Raw genomic sequence first — 9,252 nt, forward strand, 5'->3', positions numbered from 1 at the left:
GGTCGGTGTACTAATTTGCCAAAAAATGAAAGTTAGTCATTGACATTGCCAAGTTTTAAAATTTATGTCTATTGATTTGCCTGTATTCGTGCAAGTGGATCACTTTTTCCCTGTATTTGGAAAAAACGTATCAAATCCTCCCTCCCCCCACTCTCACCGACTCTCATCCCTGAGAGTGAACACACTCTCCAGTTTTAAATGGTAAAAAGTATAAAATAATCCATAATATTTAATTCATTCCTCAAATAAGACTTAATGATTTTTAAAATATAACTTGATTTCTACAATTTTAAAACTTCATTAATTTTATTAATTTTTAAATACAAATAAAGGGACCATTTCAAATTTTTGGCATTTCAATTATCTCGTCCTCTCTAAATGTTCAAACCCTAATTTTCTAATATCCACTTTCTTATTCTTCTTCATCCTCCCTCCTCCGGCAACCATAACCCTCTGTCGTCACAACCATCTCCTTCCTCTTCACATCGTCTCAGCAGCCGTCCTTCGTGGAAGCATCAGACCTTCGTCACAACAGCAGCAGCCGAACTTTGTTGTAGCAGCAGCAACGGTTGATCTTCGTCACAACAGAATTAAAGCAGCTAACCTTCGTTGTAGCAGCAGCAACGGTCGATCTTCGTCAGTGGCAGCTGATCTTCATCGCAGTAGTAGCAGCAGCCGACCTTCGTCGTAGAAGTAGCCCCTGTTTCAGACAATAAAGGCATATGTAGCAACAACGGCAGGTGGCGACAACATTAGACGGCGGCAGTGGAAACATCATGTGCAGCGGTAATTGGGAAAAATAGATGAAGAAATTTTAACTTTTCGAACCTAATATATTGGATTTGTTTGAATTTTTATTTTTTGTTGTTAAATTTGTGTGAATTTTGATTTCGTTGTTGAATTTTTTTGAATTTTAGTTGGTTTTGGAAAAATTAATGTGAATTGAAACAATGGTGGTGATGGTGATAAGTGGTTAACAAAGCGGCGGCGGTGGTAATAGGAGAAGTGGTGGCGGCAGAATGTAATTAAAGTTATTAGGGTTTGAGTATTTTAGGGGTTTAATTAAGGCCAAACCTTTCATGAAAGTTTCACAAAAGTACAAACCTTTCAATTTTATCCAATTATATAATTTTGCTCACGTGGCGTGTACGTGGCGCTGATATGGCAATGCCACACATCAGCACCACATAAAAAAAATTGTTTAGTTGGAAAAAATTGAAACAAAATCATGCGTTTCAGGACAAAATAGATAAAATTGAAAGTTTTGACTTTTTTTGGTTATTTGGCCTTTAATTAAGTTTAATTATGATTAATTGTGAGAGTAATTAGACTTAATTAGGAAAAAAAAGGTAAAAAAAGTCCCCAACTTTCAATTAATTAGAGTTTAAATTAATTAAGATTAATTAGAATTTTAATTAAGATTAATTTTTTTAAAGAGGTTATACCACTCTCTCTTTTTGTCAGAAGGCTGAAACTGAAGTGCTCCGGTTTTACGAAATTGGACTTTTTTGATACTTTATGTCAAGTTGAGGGGGTGAAATAATCTTTGCTTATTTATAAACTATTTGAAATCTTTTGAAGCTATATTAGAAACGGTTTTTTTAAAACTGTTTCAAATAATATTCTTAATAACCGTTTGAAACTGTTTGAAACTCTATTAAAATTTGTCTTTGAAACGAATTATAAAACAGTTTCAAATTGGATATTTAAAGAAATCTTTTGTAATCCATTAGATACTGTTTTTGTCACGGTTTATAAAACAATTTCTAATAGTGTTTTTTAGAAACACTTTCTAATAATGTATATTTATTTTCAAATAAATGTTGTAGACTTGCTTTATCCATCATTTGTACTTTGCTTTCATTTAAATAATCAGCTGGTCTTAAATTTACTGATTGTATCCATTAGGATTACATATATATACTTTTAACTTGTACAATTTTTCTATAGTATGGATAAAATATGCAGGTAGTTTTTTTTGATAATTAACTATGCAGGTAGTTGAAACACATCTTTTCTTATACATTTACATTTAATTACTCCTTAGTTGTGTAAATATGTATAAAATTAAATGCAGAACCATTTCAATTCAATCCAATCCAATCCATTTTTAGGATTCAACAATCATATCACACACGCGCACACACTTGATATAGTTCAGGACCTCGCATAAAATTTTAAAATTTTACACTCGGTTTGGCATTTATTCTTTACCCTCTACTTGCAAAATTTCTAAGCCTCGACAATTTTATTTACTATGTAAGAATATATTTTTTTCTAATGAATATGTCAAAAATGTTAAATCTGCAGTAATCTCTTTTGTAATTTTTGACAAAAGAGAAAACTTAATGAAATGTACGACCAACCGAGGAAAATGCAGTTTCTTTCTTTAATTGGGAAAAGGTGCAAAAATGACCCTCATGTATACCTCATGTATCTTATTGGCACTTCATGTATTTCGGATCTCAAATATGACCCTAACATTGCGAAAAGGTATCAAAAAAACACAAAATATGGACGACGTTAAACATAAATGTGTACGGCCTTAAACGGAAATGTTAACGGAAGGGTCATTTTTGACACTTTTTCAAGACGTTAGGGTCCTTTTTGAGATCCGAAATACATGAGGTGCCAACATGAGACACGGGCTATACATTAGGGTCATTTTTGCACCTTTTCCCTCTTTAATTTGATGGTATTTTAGTAGTTGACTTATTATGTTCTTAGTGTCTCCAAACGCAATTGACTTATTATGTGCTATTGTCACTACTATGAGTTTTATTTTGATTCAAAACAGCTTGTTTGAAGCAAAATTAATCAATTAGTAGATCTGTGATTCTTCAGTTTAGGTTCGGGATCGTCTAACTTATTCTGCTTAAAAATTCATGTCTTGTAGGGGTGATTTAACAGACCTATATTTTAAAATTGAATAATTATTGGGTATAACCGTTGCGTCATGTCATTTGTGCAACAAAGCAATCATGTGCTAGCCATGTGAAAAAATTAATGATAAAAAAATAAGTGATAATTAAAAGATTCCCTATCACAAATCCTCATTGACTTGTTGTAAAAATGACGTGGCGCAACGGTTGCGTGGGATAAACACTCTTTGAAATTTCACTGTGTTGTCCGCCCCTAGAGTTGGCAAATTGTTGCTCAACCTAATCCATCCAACCCGCCCAAAGAAAAATAACTCATTTTTGTCCAAAAAAAAAATTTGAGTAATTTTGGAGGAATTTGCACAAAATACTTATTTTTTAAAAATATTTTCAAATCTCCGTTTTGTGAATAAATTTTTTTCAAAAATTTATTTTTTTACTCCGAAATTTTTTTTACTCTGAATTTTTTTTATAAAAATACTCCGTTTTTTTAAACTGTTTGAAACTATATTATTAACAGTTTCAAAGATGTTAATTTTAGAAACTTTTTGAAACTGCAATTGAAACAGTTTTTTGAAACGGTTTAAAATTAATTTTTAAGAAACTGTTATAAACTGTTTGAAAACCAATTAGAATCCATATTTAAAGCGGTTTATAAAACAGTTTTAAAATTTATTTTATTTTTTAAAATCGTTTGAAACTCTATTAGAAACTGTATTTGAAACGTTTTGTAAAACAGTTTCAACTTATTTTTTAAGGAACCGTTATAAACCGTTTGAAACCTAATTAGAAACTGTCTTTGAAACTCTATTAGAAACTCTATTTGAAACGTTTTGTAAAACAGTTTCAAATTGTGTTTTTTGAAACTGTTTGCAACTGTTTTGAACTGCAGAGTAAACAAAATAAACTGCGGCGTAAAAAAATAAATATTTAAATTTGTAGGTACGTTTGTAAACTTTCAGTTTTTGTGGTATTTTTGACAAATAGTTATAGTTTTTTAGATATTTTTATAAATTTTCTAATTTTTGACCGAATCTATTTTAGCCTAAAATATTTTGGGCCAAAAAATTTTTCTAAAATGACTCAATGGGCAAAATTTGGTCAGATAACATATTTAAAATTTTTATAGTATTTAAATTGTGTAAAATAACAAATAAACTTTATATTTTAAAAACAATATTCATAATTTGTATCAAATAAAAAAAATTGATTTTTTTAATTGTTTTTTTCGAATTTTATTTTTTTCGAAATATATTTTTTTTTTGAAAAATATTATTTCCTGAAAAAAAAAATTAAACAAGTTTTTTTAGAAAATTAATTTTTTTGAAAAATAATATTTCAATTTAATTTTTTTTAATTTTAAATTTCTCATCCCGGATATATATTTCAAATATCTCACCTTTTATTTTGGAATTTTTTAGGCTTTGATGAACCTACCCAATCAAAAATTATCCAATCTAAAATTGTCCAATCCAAAATTGTCCAAACAAATAGTGACCAAAATAACCAAATTCAAATAAACCCACCTAAACCCACCAAAACCACTCATTTCCACCTCTATCAGCCCTTATATTTTCAAATACATGTAAACTACCCATGTAACTTCACCGCTAAAAAATCACATACTCCGTCGGTTGCAATAACCGCTCCCACAACGTAGCGGCGACGGGATAAACGTCAGTTTTGGGGTGAATAAAAATACGGTTACTAGTTGTAAGAGCGGTTATACCTATCCCTACTTAACAAACAAACCGTCTTTATATTTACGTTTTGTTGTAGTGATCATCAACTTGAAAAGAAATTTTTTAATAATTCTTGCATGTAACTGAAAAAACAAAGAAGTATACACCGTAAGCATAAGTATGGAATGGACCTTCCTTATTCAATTATCACCATAAGATGCATATTCAATTATCTTTATTAAAACTGCATCAAACCTTTAATAATTAAAGAAATGTTTTAATTTTTTTATTAATTAAATAATTAACTTACAATCTTAAATTAAGTAATCAATTATTAAAATTGTATTAAAATTTTAACTATTAAAGAAATATTTTAATTTAATAATTAATTAAATTAATAACTTTAAAATCTTTAATTAAGCAATCAATTAGTAACAAATTTGGTTAATTTTGTTCTGTCTTTATCAAAGTCTCCTTATTCAAATTATATATCATATATAATAGATTACTTTTAACATTATTTAATTTTATCTAAATTCATATCTCAACAATCATTCAGTATTATTTAATAATTACTTTCTTCAAACATGCAAGACTAGTGAAACGAAAACATATATGAAATACAAGCATCATCAACTTGCATAGAAAATGTTATTTACTCTAGCATATAATTGGAAGCAAAGTAGAGCATCCACATCCGAAGATTATTAAAATAAGGACTAATCACTCAAAACGCACCCCCATCTTTTATTCCTTTTGCAATTTTATCCCAATGTAGGATATAAGTTATTTATTTAATTAAATTTTTTTCCATATCACGAGGGGAAGGTTTCATGACCAGAGGTGTTTGCTCTTGAATAGGACGGTAAAGCAAAACTTGTTTTGTTGGAGGTGAAACCCTAGTTGGGTATCGTGATTCAAAAGCCTTGATACGATAGTAGTCGATACAAACAGAATTCAGATGTGCACAAACTGTATCAAAATCTCCTCCGGATTAGGTCTAAATAAAATAAATGTTTTATTCCTGACATTCCATTTTCTTGCCAAAGAAACTCTTCCCGCAACTTCAAACTTGTGAAACGGCTGCTGAAGATGAATGTAATTCCATGTTCCCGTGTAGTTTTCAAATAGAAAACTGGTATAGGACGAGAATCAAACTAGTCAAGGGGGTGAGATTGGGTGGTGGTCGGAGTTTGGTGGGTTGAGGTGTTTAGTTTAGGGTTCGGGTGGTGTTGGGGGAGAGACATCGCGAAAGTTTCAGTTTAGGATGTAAGTTAATTTACATGAACCCTAAGATCTTTGAACAAACATGATAATCACAAATAGACTAATATAAAGGAGAGATAGAAGAATACCTCCTTCCATAGCGATTACGAATGCGGAATAATAGAATAAACACTATAATGAAGAGTTTCGGTTTCTCTCCTCTTACCTATATATCTTTTAGTTATGTGTTTGTTGGTGTGATTTTGTGATGGTCCAAAAGCACTATATATAGGAGAAGAGAGGACCGAAATTCCAATTAGGGTTTCCCCTAAAACTCAATCTCAACCGTCCATCAAGGTAGAGTCATAATTGGAAAAGATCTCCTATTTAATAACCAAATCAATTTGGTATATCTTACTTCCTATAGAAAATAAGATTCCTAATTAGACCACATTACGGGAAAGGAAATAGGCTTGAGGGTCAAGTAAGGACCCTTAAGGTATTTTCTTACAGTCTCCCACTTGGTCTTTAGGAATATTCATTAATATTTTCATTAGAAATCATAAGGCGCGCATAAAAAGATAAACCTGTCTTTAGTCGGTTGTCATAAGTGCCTTGATTAATCTAGTAGTTAATGTGAGTCATGGCGGTTACATCATTTTGCAACATGCTTCCTTCCATGTACCACGTCATTAACAACTATCATAATTAGGCCATTATCAGGAGTTTTCATAATGGTCCCATAATGTCTTAAAAAAGACGAATTCTGTTATCGTTAGTCCAAAAAATAATATGTGTACATAATGGAAAAGATGTAGAATTCTATTAAGAGCTCAATAATAAATGTCAAATACAGGCATAATAAATGGTCAGAAAAATAATAACTAGGAGCTATCTTCAAGGCCCATACTTTCAGTGTGTTTCTGAAAAGGCTTTGGAGGTAGTCCTTTCGTAAATATGTCTGCAACCATATCATTCGTGCCTAAGTGATCAATGACAAACTTTCCTCTTCTAACATCTTGTTTCAGTGATAGATATTTAAGGTCCATGTGTTTGGCTCCCTTAGATATCCGATCATGCTTGGAGAATTGAATTGCAGCATTATTGTCACAGTAAATAGTCAAAGACTTAGAGATGAAGCTCAAAGCCCCGAACTGAGAGACAAAATTTTGCAACCATGCTCCTTGATTTGCAGCCTCAAAACATGCCACATATTCAGCTTCCATAGTAGATGTATAGAGCAACTCAAATTTCTGGCTTTTCCATGATATTGCACCTCCAGATAAGAGGTACACATAGCCAAGAGTGCAGTGTCTAGAATCTTAACATCCACCGAAATCTGAATCAGAAAATCCAACCATCTGTAGATGTGTTGATTTTCTATATGTGAGCATGTAATTTCTTGTTCCTTTTAAATATCTCAACACTTTCTTTGCAGCTTTCCAATGAGCGAGTCCTGGGTTACTCTGAAATCTGCCTAACATGCCAACTGCATGGCTAATGTCAGGTCTCGTGCAAACTTGTGCATACATCAAACTCCCAACAAGTGAAGCATAAGGATAACTTTCCATTTCTTTACGTTCTAATTCATTCTGCGGACATTGATCAAGATCAAGTTTGTCTCCTTTATGCAATGGAACAACACTAGAAGAACATGTCATCATGCCAAATCTTTCAAGAACTTTATCAATATAGGCTTTCTGAGACAGTCCCAAAATTCCAAGTGATCTATCACGGAATATCTCTATTCCAATCACATAGGATGCCTCGCCCATATCTTTCATTTCAAAGTTCTCAAATAAGTAACGCTTAGTCTCATGTAAAAGACCAAGATCACTACTGGCCAATAAGATGTCATCAACATACAGTACCAAAAATATGAACTTACTCCCACTGATCTTGAGGTATATACATGGATCAACAATGTTTTCCTTAAAACCAAAAATAGTAATGGTTTCGTCAAACTTTAGATACCATTGCCTCGAAGCTTATTTCAGTCCATATATTGATTTCTTAAGTTTGCAGACCATGTCTTCCTGACCTTCGATAATGAAGCCTTCAGGTTGACGCATGTAGACTTCTTCTTGCAAGTCTCCATTAAGAAAGGCGGTTTTTACATCCATTTGATGTAACTCTAGATCATAATGAGCTACTAATGCTAAGATAATTGTAAGAGAGTCTTTCCTGGACACTGGGGAAAAAGTCCCAGTATAATCAATGCCTTCTTTCTGATTAAAACCTTTGGCTACAAGTCTAGCTTTATGTCGTTCAATATTGCCATTGCAGTCGCATTTAGTCTTGAAGACCCATTTACACCCGACTGGCTTATGTCCTGTAGGCAATTGAACAACGTCCCAGACTTCATTTTCAGCCATAGATTTTAATTCATCTTTCATGGCATTAATCCATTTATTAGAATTAACATCTTTAAGGGCTTGTTTGTATGAAATCGGATCTTTAATAATCCCAATATCAGATTCTACTTGGTAAAGCAAATAATCATCGGAAATAGCTGATCTTCTCTCACGATTAGATCTTCTTAATGCTGGTTCCTCTGGTGCTACAGCCATATGATCATTATTGGTAATAATCTCATTATGGAGTTGTGGATCATTGTTTGGGTATTCCTCATTGTCAATTTGTTCGACAACTCGGAGATTTCCAACACCTTTCGGAATTGAGGGTAAAGGGATAGGTACCCTTATTTCCTGAATGATCACATCTTGTACTTTATCACTCCCACTGATTTTGCCATTTTCATAGAATCTAGCATTTCCGGTTTCAACAATTCTTGTACTATGGTTAGGACAATAAAACCTATATCCTTTGGACTTCTCAGGGTAACCAATAAAGTAACCACTGATCGTTCTGAAGTCCAATTTCTTTTCATGTGGGTTATAAATTCGAGCCTCAGCTGGGCATCCCCAAATTTGGAGATGTTTTAAACTAGGTTTCCAGCCTTTCCACAGTTCAAAAGGGGTCTTTGGAACTGCTTTGCTAGGAACCCGGTTTAAAATGTAAACAGCTGTTCGTAAAGTCAAGACTTGGAAGAATTTCATCTTTTAATGCAATCTACACATGCTTTATGATTTGTAAAATCAAGACTTGGAAGAATTTCATCTTTTACCAATTGCTTTATTCTTTCACTGGAAATGTGTCCCAGCCTTTTATGCCACAAGAAATAAGAGTCGTTTTTAGACGACTTATGTTTTGTTTCACCATTAGTATGCAGGGTGAGATGGGTTTCAGAAATTTGACTAGTAAGATTAAATCTATAAAGTCCATCAATTAAAATTCCAGAACCAATACGGCTAGAATTTAGAAATAAATTAAAACAACCATCTCCATGATTAACTTTAAAACCAGCACTATCAAGTTTACTTACTGAAACTAAATTACGAGAAATAGATGGAACATAAAGAGTTTGAAATAAATCTAACTGAAATCCACTATCCAAAATAAGACGATAAGTGCCAATAGCTTCA

Source organism: Mercurialis annua, linkage group LG7 (genome assembly GCF_937616625.2).
Source record: "Mercurialis annua linkage group LG7, ddMerAnnu1.2, whole genome shotgun sequence".
Classification (NCBI taxonomy): domain Eukaryota; kingdom Viridiplantae; phylum Streptophyta; class Magnoliopsida; order Malpighiales; family Euphorbiaceae; genus Mercurialis; species Mercurialis annua.